This window comes from Typopeltis vanoorti, chromosome 4 (genome assembly GCF_054136105.1).
Source record: "Typopeltis vanoorti isolate ZY-2024b chromosome 4, IOZ_Tvanoo_1.0, whole genome shotgun sequence".
NCBI classification, from domain to species: domain Eukaryota; kingdom Metazoa; phylum Arthropoda; class Arachnida; order Uropygi; family Thelyphonidae; genus Typopeltis; species Typopeltis vanoorti.
The window spans coordinates 13,070,192-13,087,064 of record NC_143552.1 but is presented as its reverse complement, the minus strand read 5'-3'; the positions used below and the strand labels follow the sequence as shown (position 1 = coordinate 13,087,064).

At 34.9% G+C, this 16,873-nt stretch overlaps 1 protein-coding gene across 2 annotated transcripts in view; it reads left to right on the top strand.

Moving 5' to 3' along the window:
• The window catches only part of LOC150107113 (TBC1 domain family member 12-like), a 223,581-nt gene that overhangs the window by 92,766 nt on the left and 113,942 nt on the right, over nucleotides 1-16,873 (top strand). The gene's annotated exons all lie outside the window — the stretch shown is intronic.

Below are 16,873 nucleotides of genomic sequence, written 5' to 3'. Positions count from 1 at the left end.
TTGCCAAAATGAGAAACAAGTCTCTTGTTTATGTCATGGTTATCATTGCTGATATGTGCTAGTAGGAAACAGTGTGATGTTTTCATTCCAAAAATGCTGATTACTTTTTTTTTTTTTCCCTTCTAAAACTTTTACTTTTCCCAACCAATTTGCATTGCTAATGCAGATTTTCTTTGGCCCATCCCACAATATCAGTGCTATTCTAATGAAATTTAATATAGCAAATCTTTGTTGCAATAGGCTATTTCTCTGGCTTCTGAAATTTGATATAATGAGAGCTGATTTTATATTTAAATAGAATAATCAACATATCAACTGTATAGTGGAGTGATGTGTGTAGGAGTCCTTTAGAAGATAGAAATATAAGAATATATAAAATTAGATACAAATAATAGCAAATTTTGTAGATGCTTCTTCATAGTACAATAGGTTGACCAACTCTCCTGTATTTCCCAGCAACTCCTGTATTTTAGCTAATTTTTTTGGATCATCCTGGCTCCCGTATTGATCTTCAAATACTCCCATATTTTTCATAATCAATCATTGTCATTAATTTTTCAATGTATATTATAACCACCAAATACAATTTGACACTAATATCGATAGTTTGGAAAATTCTAATCGATACAAAGATGTTATATCATTGCGTTGATCTTGTAACCTTTTGTGGCATTTTAATAATTGATACCCGTTCAGAATAATCAAATCGTTGGTAGCGATTTTCGATATACACTTCCATGTTTTGTTTATCTATTTCCTATCTTGCGTTCTTACCAGCCATTGTGTCTGCATTCATTCTCAGAGTATTTTCAGTATCCTTGAACATAGTGCCATAGTATATTTTCATGATGGATAGCGACGGTGAAACCGAAAATAATAATGTAAAAAGGCAACCAAAAAAGAAATGTAAATATTTGTGTGTTTATCTGAAGAAATGGGAAGAACAGTACTCGTTGCTAAAACCTGTGCCATCCAACGTTCACAAAGCTAATTGTATATTATGTAAATGTGACTTAAGTATTGCCCATTGGGGGGGGTAATAATGACTGCAAGCAACAAGTGCCATAGTATATTTTTTAATGGAGAGTGAACGTGAAACGGAAAGTAATAATGTAAAAACACCACCAAAAGAGAAATGTAAATATTTGTGTTAATCTGAAGAAATGGGAAGAACAGTACTCGTGGCTAAAACCCATGCCATCTAACTTTCACAAAGCTAATAATGTTCTCAGTGATGAACAATAAATGGACAGATCAGAGAAATCAAAGTAGCTTAGAATTAATTAAATTAAAACTAATGGTAGTGATCAATTTTGATTGTGACTGTAAAGAGTTTTTGCAGTTTGCACAAGGAGACAAGAAAATCAAAGCTGCTGCAGCATCTGTTGATAAATATAAGTTTAATCTAAGAAGTATGGATATTTTAATTGTATGTAATTATAAATGTTTAAAATTATATTAAATATTTTGATGTGCTATAATTTAAATTGCATTTTATATATTTTAAATATAAACTGTCCTATCAATTAATGTGGGATTCACGTCCAAAACATTTCACTAAGATTTGCGTGACCCAATCTCCCTTATTTTCATGTTCAAAAGTTGGTCACCCTATAGTACAAAAAATAAAAATAATGAGTTCTGATTGTATTGCACTATCATATTTTGTGCACTTCTTGAGGGTGTATCCAGGAAATAACATTAGCACAGTCAGAATACTGTATGCGTTTTTGAAAAATGTATGTTAGTCTCCCATACAGAGATAACAAAGTTTCTCGACTACACCTACACACTAGCAAAAACAAATGGAATGGAGATGTAATTAACAGTTATGATATGCTTTTACTCAGTTGCTGACACATGTGCTGTGGCACTATAGCCCTTAGAGAGCAATCAATTACCTTACATCAGCTACTTGGGTGGTGCTTTTTAGAATTGCCTGTTAATGTTTAATTGCCATTCTATGATTCTTAGACAAAAATTCTACAGTAATAAAGTTATTTACATGAGTTTTCCTCCAGTTTTAAAATTCTTTTCAATATGCCAACTCATGGCATTTCATTATTGAAACAATTATGGTTCTATAAATTTGAACTCTATTTCTGCAAGATACTAGAGATAATCATATTCTAGATTGAGAAGTAGTATCTACACATACCAGCCACTGAATTAGAAACCTTTATGGAGATGTATGTAGATGTCACTTACACAGTGTATATACAAAATATTTCATGTGCATCACCATGTATTCTAGGCAACTGTTTAAGAATGCTGCTGGTTAATAATCATCAAGGTGTTGATCTCAATGCAAAAACAAAGGATCTGTCAGAGTTCAATAAAAGACTTATTTTAACAGATAAACGTAGACATTGACGACTTTTCATGACTTATTTTTAATGGTATTAATAACACCAAACGAACATATTTTATAAAAATGTTTTATTAACTTGCTTATATTTTGCTGAATTTCAAATCGGCATCATCAGAGCACAACACATCATGTATACCACTTGCCATTGTTTCACTTACTCACTCATGCTTATACATGTGTTGTGCTCTGATGATGCCGATTTGAAATTCACAAAATATAAGCAAGTTAATAAAACATTTTTATAAAATGGTCCATTTAGTGTTGTTAATACCATTAAAAATAAGTCATGAAAGGACTTATTGTGAGTGCCTGTCTGGCTGGAGTCACGATTGTCATAAGAGCACATCTGACTGGTTTTCTAAAAAGGTGAGATATCCAAAGTGTTTAATCAGTGAAAAAATAACCTATATTACTTGTCTTAGAGACGTAACTGTAGTCCTAAGACAGTCTGTCAGAAATGAGATTGCCATCATCTGAGAAATCTTCTACAGACAAACAGACCTGTGTTCAGCAATTTACTGAAGCATTTAATGAAGGCTGTTCCCAAACCCTGTCACACCAAATTATGCACAAGAAATTGAAGAGGATCAGTATTGGCACTTGCATGCCTATATGGGAAGAACTGATTTCTGTGAAGAACTGGAAAGTTCGTCTACAGTAGTGTCAGGAACACTGTAACTAGACACCGGAGGTCCAATGAGTCACAGTACACCTTGTTCTATACCGTGACTCATTGTAGGCAAAGAGTTGGTAGGAGCCCCGTGAAGCAATGAACCCAGGTTGCCTTGTAAACACAATTCAAGGTGTCATGGTGTGGGACATGTTTTATTGGTACGAAACAGGTCCCCTGATATTGCTGGGAAGGTCAGGTGTCCTCCACAGAATATCTGAGAATTGTTGCCGATCAAGTCCGTCCTGCAATGTTGACTTTTTATCCTGCACATGACAGTTGTTTCGTGGACAACAGTGCTACTGTTCAGCATTACAGTGACTCTCACCATCTTCCTTGGCCACCACAAAGTCCAGATCTGAACCCCATCGAAAATGTGTGGGATATGTTAGAAAAACAGATCCAGGAGCAAAGTCCTCTTCTGTGAAACCTGAGCAAGTTAAATGACTATCTAGTGAACTCCTGGTATGTTGTAGATGCAATCCAACATCTTGCGGAATTTATTGCTGTAATTCAGGCTAACGGAGCTCCAACATGGTACTACACAAAAGTTTGTAATTCAGTAGCCAGTATGCATATTAGCCACAGATAGCCATTTTTCAATCTCCATTTTGTTCTCATTTCTTGCTTAACAGCAAGATAGACCCTCTTCTTATGTGTCATCTTCTATTGAAGGTCAGCAAAAATCTTAGTGAACAATCTATGTTCTTGCACTGATCTGATCTGAGGAATTGTATGCCATCATGTCTTGATGTTGTCAAACCAAGATATTCTTTTTTTCTTCTAGCTCCTTTGCCATCAATTCTTCATACCAAAAGGTTTGTAGAAGCTGATATTTGCTGTTTCTCATGATGTGGCCAAGATATGTTTTTCATTTCTTGATTGTTTGTATGAGACCTTTTGGCTTTGCCAGTGGATTTTAAGACATCTTCATTGGTTATTTTGTCTGTCCATGATATCGTTAATATTTGTCTATATAGCCACATCTCAAAGACTTCAATTTTCTTGATGGTTGCCGCCTTCAATATCCATGTCTCAACTCCATAGAGCAAAATGGACCAGGCTTAACATTTCGGCATTTGGCATCTGACTTCTATGTTTAGATCTTTATTGCAGAATAATGTTCTGATTTTCAAGAAAGACTGTTGCACAACTTCAATCCTTGTCTTTATATCTATTTCAGGATACCACCTTTCATTAAGCCAGCAACCAAGATATTTATACCTTGATACTTGATTGATAGTTTTCCCATTGATGAGGTTGGATGTTTGCTGATGACCATGTATTTTGTGTTGTTGATGTTTATATTTATTCCCATTCTTTGAATTTCTATGTTTCCTCTATCAATAAGTTTTTGGAGATCCGTGATGTTATCTGTAATTAGCATGGTGTCATCTGCATATCGTGGGTTGTTAACAATCTTTCCATTTATTATGATTCCCTCTGGACATTCTTCCAGTGCCTTTTTAAAGATTACCTCTGAGTATATGTTGAACAAGAATGGTGAGAGCACACACATCCTTGTCTCACTCCTCTTTTGATGTTAATATCACTGGTGGTAATGTCTAATTGAATGGTAGCTGATTTATTCCAATACAGATTTCTTATTAGTCTTTTCTTTTTCATCTAGCCCTATTTGTTGAAGGATTTCTATTAAGTTAGTGTGTCTGACTTTGTCAAAAGCTTTTTCAAAATCTATGAAACACACAAAGACAGTCTTTTTTTCTATGCATCTTTGTATCAATATTGGGGCACAGAAAAGGGCCTCTCTAGTACCAAAACCATTCCGAAAGCCAAACTGCATTCCACTCATAGTTTCTTCACATTTTCTATTTTTCTGAATTACTTTCAAAAATATTTTTAATGCATGGCTCTATTAGACTAATAAGTCAGAAGTTGCCACAAGATTTGGCTTTGGGTTTCTTTGGGATAGTGATAAATATAGATTTGAGCCAATCTGGTGGGAATTCACCACTTTCAGATATTTTATTGAACAGTTTTCCAAGAACTTTGATGTTATCTGGTTCTATTAATTTTAAAAATTCTATTTTCATACCATCTGGTCTACTGGCTTTTCCTGTTTTACCTGATCTTATAGAATTCTCTATTTCACATTTCAGAATTGCCGATCCTTGAATGTTATCTTTTATATTTATAGGCTTCTGTTTAGCATCATTGAAGAGTTCTGTTATATATTTTATCCAAATCTGTGCTTTATTCTCTTCTTCTAGAACTATTTTTCCACTTTCATCTCTTAGAGACACTACTTGCTTTTTTCTGAATTTTCCAGAAATTTTGTTTATTTTCTTATACAGATTGAAATAGTCATGTTTCTTCTAAAGCAGTTCAATCTCGGTACATAAATTTTTTATTCATTTTTCCTTTGCTTTTATTTTCTTCTTGATATGTGTTTCTATATATTTAGCTAGGTCTTTGTTTTTGTACATTTTTTGTGTATCAATAAGAGAAAGAATCTCATTTCTCATCCATTCCTGTTGTTTTAGATGGGCCTAAGATATTTAAAATCTTCAACTCATACTGATCAGTGACAAAAGTAATAACTCAAGATGCTCTTATTCATCTTGAACATATATTCAGTTGTCTTATTGTCCATTCACAGTCAGACTTCATGCTTGTTCATCTAATTCCAGATATCTTTCATCTTCAAGTGCAATTATTTACAGGGTCCTGTTGTAAGTCATTCTACTAGGGTTGTATTTGATGTTTCAGACAAAGGTTAAACATATGAATTGATACAGCTTCTTTTTTCAAACTAGTACTAATCTTGAAGCTGTGTCTGACAATTTTGCTGTAGTGCAGCTGAAAGGCACCTTTACCGGCTGAACTTTTTTGAATATTCCAAATTCTCTCATGTTGTCAGGGTACATCTTTGAACACTATTATAAACCTTAAATCGATAAGCGGTTTGCACAGGGTTGTGCTATATTCGTAGCACTTTGCTAAAATATTCCATATTATAGATACATGATCAGTAATCTATCTATCTTGTCATAATTCATATTAGTATTTGCCTGTAATCTCTTCCGTGTGTCTGTATGATATAATCTTCAAAAGGAACCTTATAGTGGTGTTAAAAACTGAAATGACCCTGTAGTTTTAATCTCTTTCAAGAGAGAGCAACACCTCCTTCCACAATTTTCCCACCATACTTTAGTAGTTCATCAGTAATCAAGTCTTGTCCAGGTGCCCTGGACAAGATTTGATTACCGATGAACTACTTTTATATCAGGACAGGTAAAAATCCATGTCACTTTTTGGATCCTCTTGTGTGGGAGTTCTATAATCGCCTTTTCAACTCGATTCCTTCCCTAGTACATCGGGTACCTTCAGTTTCATCTTCTTACCTTCATCTTCTTCTGTAGGTAGATTAGGGAGATTTGAAACGTCTCCATGTCTCTATTATTTCATCTTTATTTTTAGTTATTTCCCTTTCTTGTTTCAGCTGTTTCTCTGGTAAATTTTCTGCATCTCTTTTTCTTCTGACAGTATTTCATTCTTTCTGCTTTTTTCTTGTTTTCTTCCTCTTGCACTCCTGCTAGCAGTTTTTAAGTATTTAAGATTAACTTTTCTTGTGCAGTTGAGTTTTTCATCAAGCCTTGCTTCAGTAATTGATTAAATATTTGCAGTCTTCGTTATATCATTTTTTATAATTTCCTTGTCAAATCAAGAATTTGCTCTATAGTCATAATGATTTGGTTGGTCTTATTCCACCTTTGTCATACAGTTAACTCAGTCGTTCAGTATTGCCAGCTTCACTATTATCTTGTTCTGGTAACTTCCCAATTGTACTTTCGCTATCTCGTACCTTTTCCTTGCTAAAGATATTCACTGCTTATGTTAAGCATGTACCATGACATGGTTGGTATCAGAATCAGCCTCTCTCATGCTCCTGATGTCCACAGTGTCCATTGCATGGCATTGTTCTATTAAAAGGCAGTCTTATGTGGTTGGTGGTCCTCAGGACAGGTAAAATCCATGTCACTTTATGGATCCTCTTGTGTGGGAAATATGGCTCTCGACCATGTTTTGCTGTTTGTGAAGTCAACCTCTAACACCATTCTCCTTGTTGATTTTGTGAACACTGTCATTCCTGATTGTAAGTTTAAAGACATTCTTGTGCTGAATGTATGCATTCCATGTCATCCAACATGATCTTTAAATCATTTTTCGTCACCAAATTCCATTTGTTACAGTTTATCATAGAACTCTCTCCTTTGCTTCATATTCTTCCTCAGTGGGTGCATGTGCACAGATAAATGTTATTTTGAAAACTTGACCTTTGCTTTACTAGCAGCACAGATTCTCTCATTGATGAATGCAAATCTTAGAACTAGTTTTATGTTTATAATAAAAGTTGTATTGAAAATATAATCAACGTGACTACTGTATTGCAAAGTTTGTTACCAAAATCCAATATCTGCCCACTTCCACCTTTCTTCTTGAACAGCTGTATTAGCAATGCGATGCTTGTCTAACTCAACTTTGTCTTCTCAGTATAGACTGAACACATTCTGCATCACTATTTTTATATCAATCTTTCTTTTAACATGCATAGGTCACATTCCATATTATCAACTTGGTACTCTTTAAATGCAGTATGGGACTGCAAGCCCAGTCCTCTTCCTAGTTGACAAGACTGTTTCATTCTGGATTTGTTCCCATAGCCTTTGGAGTATCATTCTCTTATTTTATCTTACCCTCCCTGTCTTAGTACTTATTTAATGGCAGTTCTGACTTGTGATGTCTATTATTATCAATTTCCTGTACTATTATATTATAGAGCAGCTCAGTGCATTATCCAAAAACTGTCCGCCACAATCTGATTGATGCTGTCAGACTATCGAGGACTATTCATTAGCAATATGCAGCTAACCTGCATATTTCCAGACCATTCCCCTATCCAAGAAACTTACTCAGTAGCTGAGGTTTGCCCTGACCTTAGCTCATTAGCTGCTTTTCAATAATACTAAATTACCACACTTGCTGACCTGGTTGGCCAAGTGGTTAGCATGTCCACTCTCCAACCAACAAGCTGTGATTGTTCTTAAGTGGGAGATGAATATCATTGCCCAGTGTGAGACCCTGTTTATTTTGTAGGCCTGAGATGGCTTGAGAAAGTTCCATGTGTGGTCTCTAAAGCAGGGTTTCCAGACTAGAATGCAGACTAGTAAAAAATATATAAAAAAATCGACAAACAAGGGGAAAAATTCCTTAACCCACCCGCTGGGTTAAGTGGGTAACTTAAGGATAAAAAACGACAACATACAGTCAAATTTTTTTAAATTACATATTGCATTGAGAGATCTTGCTTATATGAGAAGCAAAGATACTTAAGAAATGATTTTTTTTTTTTTTTTTTTTTTTTTTTTTTAGAAATCCTCTTACCCTTTTCTGAGATATAACTGGTTTAAACACAGAATAGTATTAAATGAAAAATTAGTTTAGTAATAATTATAAAACAATTTAAGAATACACCTCCCCTTCAGTTTTTAACATGAATTAACTGTAATATATTAGTTTGCAGGTGGATTAAAGGTTAGTCAAATCTTGCTCCGAAGGCATAATTGCAGAATTTTTTTTTTTTTTTTTTAGTGTACTTCACAAGCACTTCCATTAAGCAGGGTGGCAGTTTCATTGGGTTATGGAAATCTGTCATCTAAAGACATTCACGAACATCCTTCCATAGTCGCAGTGTGATTTGAATATATGACCTCTTGGTTGGAGAGTAGAGATTATCCACTTGTGTTATTAAGCATAACAGAAGGATTATATGTATAACAATTAGATATCATTTCTAGGCTAAGATTTTTAGTTTGGCTTCTACCCATAAAAGGTTTATTTGTAAACCTAAGTGCTGCATCCCATAATGATAATTTTAAAGGTGTTTTGAAATAGATAAATATGTGTGTTGTATAAACACCTGTTACTGTTTGGAATTATAATTTCCAAAACTTCAGAAATGTTTTATGGTTTGGATTAGAATGATATGAGTGCTTGAGAACTTTTTTTAAACAGATGTTTGTTTTTAACTGCATCTAGGTAACAGGTATTATTTTAAAAATATTTCATGATTAGTATTGTTTCCATTCTGTGCAAGTCTGAAATTATGCAACTTAATGAGTAATGTAGCTTCATTACACATCAGTCCTCTTCTCTATAGAACATTTTTCCTCCCTTTTTGACAGGCATGAAGTTACTGAGTTGAGAATGTATCACAGTAGAATACCAAAATCCAATATCTTCAATAATTTCAGTAGCCTATGCAAATATAAAGTTATATGGCTGTTATAAATTTCATTGACTCTACTGCTTTACTTAATTGCTAAACATCTACTTCTAAACTCTTATTGGTGATACATGAATTCATCTCATTTTTAACAACAACAAAAAAAAAAAAAAAAAAAAAAAAAAAAAAGTGAAGAATACAAAACTTAAGCCTACAAATAAACTAACTTTTGCATTACATTTCCTTATGTAAATATATTCCCTTGCAGATGTCTTATAGTTTATTTCACAGGATTTTTTGCATGATGTATAAAATTGATTTCATAATATTCATATATTGATGAATGATTTCATCAATAAATGGATGTTTATTGCTGTCTTTTCACACACAGTTTGAAGGAACAACAACATGGTGTCTGTTGTTAACTTCTCCTTCCTCACCACTACTACCCTTCTTTCCACTGGCAATCTATTATCTGAAATTAATAAAACCTTTGGCTCTTCATTATAATTAGTATTATCTGAAATATATAAATATCTAGAAGGCCAACATTTCTTCTAGGTTCATCCTCAACCCAATTTTGGTTTTGTTATACAGTGATGTGTTTATGAGCTGGCCAAATTCTGAAAAAGAATGTAAATTCCTTCAAAAATAAACAGCAACAATTTAATATTAAGTTGTTTAATATTTAATTCACAATTAAATATTAAGTTCTTGAAAATGAAGATGATGGATCTCGGAATATTTTTTTTTAGGCATGAAACTGTGGTACCATTTTGTTTTCTTTTTTATAAGCAATATAAATTGGTTAAAATGTTAATAAATAGAACCTGCATATATTCTTCTGACATTTTCTTGCAAGAAATTAATATTCTGAGCCATGTGTTTAAATGCCGCAGGCACTCAAAATTGATATTATTATTATTATTATTATTATTATTATTAAACCAAGATAGAAAATGATGGTACAACATGACAAAATTTCATGTCGGCTGGGGCATCGCCCGGTTAAACAAGGCCCCTGTTGTTTTCGCCAGGGAACCAGGGCGAACAGCGAAGAGTCAGTTACTGGAACAAATCTGAAAACACACCCCAACTCAACATCACCAGAGTTGAAGATCGGTACTTTCAACACAAGAAGCCTGAATGACAAAGAAATGGAGCTAGCGGAGGAATTAGATAAGTACCAGATCAACATAATAGGGGTGACTGAAACAAAAAAGACAAAAACTGGTGAGATCTTTCTGAGCAATAAATACAAAATGTTATATTCAGGCAATGACAATCAAGGAAAAGGAGTAGCCATAGCATTTAACAATAAATACGAGGCTAATCTTCTTGAATGGCAGGCAGTGTCAAGTAGAATGATTTGGACAAATATCAGAATGGGGAACTGGACAATGAGACTTATTTGTGCCTATGGTCCCACAGAAGGTTCTACTAAGGTAGAATTGGAGGAATTTTTTGATGCTTTAGAAAGAGCAAAAGTTGGTCCTTGTGTGGGATCTAAATAGCAGAGTAGGAAATGATTGTCAGACATACAAAAATATTTTGGGAAAATTTGGAGAAAAGAGCAAAGCTAATAATAATGGCAAATGCCTGTTGGATTTCTGCTGAGGACATGGTCTGGTTATTACTAACATGTTCCAACATAAAAATGTGCACAAATTCACATGGAGAGAAGAGGCAAGGAATAAGGAAAGTCTCATTGACTATGAGACTATTCTTATTCACTATCAACAATAACTATGCTATTGTTGATAGTGATGTTTTCTCCCTGGTGCAGGACACCAGAGTGTACAGAGGATTTGAAATTGGAAGTGATCACTATTTAGTCTTGAGCAGGAAAAAATTGAATTTCATATTGAAAAGAATAACATGTAAGAAAGTTTTAAAGCAAATAAAAGTTGAGCAGCTCTCAGATGTGAACTGTAGACTAAAATACACAAAGATTATTGAAGAAAAAATAAAAGAGTTTGAGAACAGGAACCAAATCTTGGAGATTCAGTGGCAAGCCTTGTAGAAAACCCTGATTGATTCAGCCGGAGAGGAATGTAGTGAGGTTGTCTGCAAGGATAGAAAAATCAGAACTACATGGTGGACACAGGAAGTTAAAGAGGCAGTGAAGGAAAAGAAGAAGCATATCAAAAGTTCCTGGCAAATAAGTCAGCTTTTGCTCTTAGAGAATACAGACAAATGTAAGAAAGCAAAACACTAGTTAAACAAAAGTGATGGGAGGACTTTGGCAAGAACATTGAAAATAAATATCAAGAAGGTGGTAAGATATTCTGGAGGTTGTTCAAGAAGCTTAGAAATGGAGGAAAGAGTGATGTAAAAAAGTTAGAGATGATAAAGGTGACATCAAAAGAGGAGAAAAGGATATCCTTGAAGTATGGAGTAATTACTTCGAAAAATTGCTAAATGAAACAAGTAGTGATAGCACAGTGGTAAAAAAACACTCAACAGGCATACAGTCAGGAATATATATCCATACTTGAAGTATAAAAAGCCATCAAAGGCTTGAAATGTGGAAAAGGCAGCAGGACTAGATGATATTAGACTAGAAATGCTGAAGTATGAAGTATGGTGGGATAGTGGCTGCACTGCATAGTTCAGAGACCCTGGCCAGAGGGATGAATTTCCGATGATTGGAGTAGAGCTCTAATAGTACCCATATATAAAAAGGGAAATAAAACTGAATGTGAGAATTACAGAGGTATTTCCCTACTGACTGTTCCTGGCAAGATCTATGCAAGTATACTTGAGAAATGGTTGAGAAGAATTGTGGAAGAAAAGCTTGGTGAAGAACAATCTGGATTCAGGCCAAATAGAGGCTGTCAGGATCAGATCTTCACTTTACGACAAATAGTTGAGAAAACATGGGAATATAACAATGATCTGTATTTAAGTTTTCTCGATCTGGAAAAAGCATATGACAAGGTACCAAGAGAGAAGCTATTCAATACTCTATAGTTATATGGTGTCAATATGGCATTATATCAAGCAATACTTAGTCTTTATTTGAGTTGTAAGTCAGCAGTTAGAATTGAAGGAAGTACAGGAATATGGTTTAATGTTAAATCTGGTGTGAGACAAGGATGTACATTATCCCCTCTGTTATTCATTATCTATATGGATCACATTATGAAGGAAAGTGGTATTAGACATGATATCAAAATTGGAGATGTTATTGTCAGCTCTTTGCTTTATGCGGATGATGTTATACTTATCAATAAATCCGATACAAGTCTGCAAGATTCTCTGACTAAATTGAATAACTGTTGTAATAGATATGGTATGAAGGTCAGCAATAAAAAGACAAAGACAATGAAAATAGGCAGATTCGTTGAAAATGTCAACTGCGTTGTGAACGGAGAACCTGTGGAACAAGTAAAACATTTTGCCTACTTAGGCAAAATTTTTAGTGAAGATGGTAAATTAAGTATGGGAATAGACAACGGAATCAACAAAGCTGGTATGGTAGGCAGTCAATTGAATAAATTCATATGGAATAAGAGAGAAATTAGTCAGAACACTAAATTAGCTGTATACAAGACAGTGTTCAAACCAGTTTTAACCTATGGATCTCAGAGCTGGGTCAGAAGTAAAACACTTGACCAAAGACTAGAGACCACAGATATGAGAATCCTGAGAAAGATTATAGGTGTGAACAGATGGCATCGAGGGCAATATCATATTAAAAACGAGGATATTAGGAAAGAACTTCAGAATGTCAGCATCCAGTTATGCGTTAGCAGAGCTAATCTCAGGTGGTATGGTCACTTAAACAGAATGGGCGAGGAAAGATTAGCAAAACAAGTGTTCTGTGGCAGGTTGGCAGAAAAACAACCCAGAGGAAGACCAAGATGTTCTGTGGCAAGTTGGCAGAAAAACAACCCAGAGGAAGACCAAGATATAGGTGGATTGATACTGTTCAAATTGCCTTAGAAGATAGAAATATAGCATCTGATAATGTTGGAGTCTTGACAAGTAACAGACTGATTTGGAGGAAAATTGTAGATAGGAAGTTAATAATGATGTAAATTTTTCATGTAGTACTATCATATTTTGTACACCCCTTGAGGGTACATGTCAGGAATTTGATGATTATTATTCCTGACACCTCCAAGGAGTCAGACTCATCGCAGGAGGACACATACAACTGTCTCAACCACTACACCGAACCTCTACTACGAATCGTCTCCATCAACACCATCTACTGTCCACCACAACTAGTAATTTTTTTTTGTCTCTAAATTGAGTGTTTTTGAAGGGCCGATATATCTGTATGCAGGATGAAAAATCCAAGTTTCCGGGAGAAAAAACCCTGCTACCTCCGTATGCGATCGGCTAACTCACCTTCGATTGAAATCGTCCAGATAAAGATTCCTCCTGTTGCGACGAGAATCGAACTTTGGCCTATTCCAGTAGAAGGGCACAATGTACCATCGTTCTTCCAATTGCGCTATGGAGGCGCTTTAATACATCACCGTGTTCATACCTATACCAGTATTCATATGAAAAAATTTTAAGTCTTGTGTTGAAATACCTGAAGAGGCTGCAGAAATCTTAATTCTAGTTAACATCCATCATTAAGACTGTTAATAAATTGACTTTGTCATTAAATACTTTTTTTTTTACATTAAAGCATGTGAAGTTACAGAACTTGTAACATATCAATGTTGTGTGTGAGCACATGATTAGGAGGGAAAAAGAAATCTGTTAATGTGTTTCTTGAAGAACTGAGGGTTGCTTTTATTGGAAACAATGGTATGGGGGAAGGCTATCCAAAGCCCAAAGAACAGGGGTTGGTAGAATGAATAAAGATTTGATAATTGGTTTGATAACAGGAGCTGAACTTCCCATGGATGTTGATCAGTGGCTGATTGTGTTTTTACGTAATTAGGACATTATTACGAAGTTTGGATTAATAAAGTGTTAGGAGTTGTGAAAGAAGTTCACACATACAGAAAGCCGATTAGAGAGTACTTAAATTTTTATAAGAATATCGAAAATTTCTTTAGAATAAGAGTATAAAATGAGAAATTAATCAGTGTAAAATAATCAATTAATTAGTTTTATTTGGCATAAACATCTTTTATCTCTATATGTTGCTTTTGCCAGAATTTTTGTGCACTGTGCTATTATGCATTGTATATTGATTTCTGTGTTTGTTCTGCATTTATAATCCAGGTGAGCTTATGTTCTTCAGTTATAAACATTTGTCATTATTAAATTGTATTTGTATTAATTATTGTATTGTAAATTTAATTTAATTAAGTATTTTGTTGTTGTTGAAAATGGTTTGAATGAATGAGGATACAAAATTTTTTTGAAGTTTGAGGAGGCTATAAATGTGTTGTACTTGTGCTAGAATAGGCTAGGTGTGAAAATCAACCAAGAGAAGAGAAAATTGATCTCGACTGGAGATTGGAATATTATCAGAAGTGGGTGGGGGGGGGATATGATCTTTCAACAAATAAGTGAGGATTGTCTTTTGGTAACATTGAAGTCTACCTGATATATGCAATCACCTGAGAATGGTAACATTCTCAGGTGAAATGGCGCATCAGTAATTACGATATTAGTTGTAGAAGATCCTGAAGCTTGAATCATTTGAGCACTACTACTAGCAAAACCATGTGTATGATTTAAGAGAAAGCACTAATGTATACAGGGATGAGTGTCAGTGAAAGCTTAGAACCCTGAGAAATCCTAGAATTCTGATGACAGGAAACAATCCACTATGACACAATGAATGGCCAGAGAAAACTTGTGACCCAGTCACAACAGGAGGATGACTACAAGATCCTAGCTTTGTAAGAATGCCCCTTTTCCAGATCCACTTGTATGCTACAGAAGGAGCAACTGCAAGCCTCTACTAACTTCCCCATGGCCTATGTCCGAAGGTGATTAAGATAGGAGATCCAGTGTGTAGCAAAAGTGGCAAAATTCACACTGATGATCATCAGTTAATATGCGAGCCTCTCGAGCATAAGCCAACTCTTATTGATTCTCCATTATTTTCAAGTTCAGGTTGAGAGCAAGGGATAATGAACAAAGGCCTACCTCTATATTGCGCTATATATACCAGATGAGTATGACATTTGTATAAGTAATAATTCTGGATTATAAATTCCTTGTACAACTGGAATGATACCGTCCAGACTAGTATCTTGGTTACTCAGGATTTTTTACTGTACAAAATATCTTACAAGGCATGCAGCAAGTTGTTGAGATCTTTCAAACAAACATCCAAATAGGCATTTCTTCATTGTCTGTACAAAAGTTTAGCGCAAGCCTGATGCCAAGAAGTCAGCCTTATCTTAGATGATGTCATCTAGATGTGAGAAGCAGAGGCATGAAAGTGAAAGGGCAGAATTTTCTCTCTAGCAAGAGATCAGAGGGACTTGACTGCCATTTTAGCAGGGGCAAGTTTTTTGCATTTGGTTCATACATAGTCAGCTGTTGATGCATTGATTTGTTCTGTGTTTCAGGCTTATACCATAGACTGATTGCTTAGCTGGAGTTTTTGACATATGTGGAATTTTAATATTGAACTACTTTGCCACATTTGTTGGAGAATCTGGGATCAGATAGTAATCTAAGTTTATGTGTGCCATTGCAATGATTATTTCATATATTAATTTGAAGCAGGGGTGTTTCGATCAGGAGAATGGAAAGAGCAATCGAATCAAAAAAGAGGTGTAGAAATTTCAGAGGGTCTCGCTTGGCATTGTTACACTCTCATAAGCAGTATTCAAGTAGGCTGAGAAAAGGTCAATCTACTGAAAGTGAGCCATGGAGAAGGTTATGGTTGGAGTTGCCAAGAAGAGAGCTAACATCTTCATGAGAATTCTATATTCTGGTTGGTAGGAACAGTTTTGTGAGAGGAGTAATTGACAGCAGGTGAAACAAAGTGAGACTAGGGAATCTGGAGCCGGTTTTCTCTTGGGCTTTTTATTAGATATATTGGTGAAATGCGTGCCGTCTTCAATGAGGAAGATATAGTGAAAACATGCTTGACATTAAATATTTATCATCTTTTTCACTTGGACCATGAAGCTAAAAAAGAAAATCCAACTAAAATTATGAACATTGAAATCTCCTTGGAAGATTAACTTGTTGTGTAGGTAATTAGGTGTAGGAAATCAATCTCAGGTATAAATAATCATAGAGGACAGTATGGTCTTCATAATTAGGAGAGGAGTAAAGGCAGCAGGTAAAACAAAGTGAAGCTAGGAAATCTGGAGCCAGTTTTCTCTCTAGCTTTTTGATTATGTGGTGAATGAGTTGAATGGGTTGCCATAGTTGAGTGCTTTGTCTGTTAATGGCTTTATGGAGTGGTATGATAGATTGTGTCTCTCGCAATGAGTCTTCGGACTCCATGGAGGTGCCCATATAATAATAATAATAATAATAATTAGATGTAATGGTGAAATGTATGCTCTCTTCAAATTTCTCTACTAATGTAGCTGAATGTTTCACTATCTTTCCCAGATGTGATCCTTCTCCAGCACCCAAAGTTGTTCTTCCATAATCACAGTGTTCTATTAGCCACATAACTGTAGAGGCCTGTAGGATT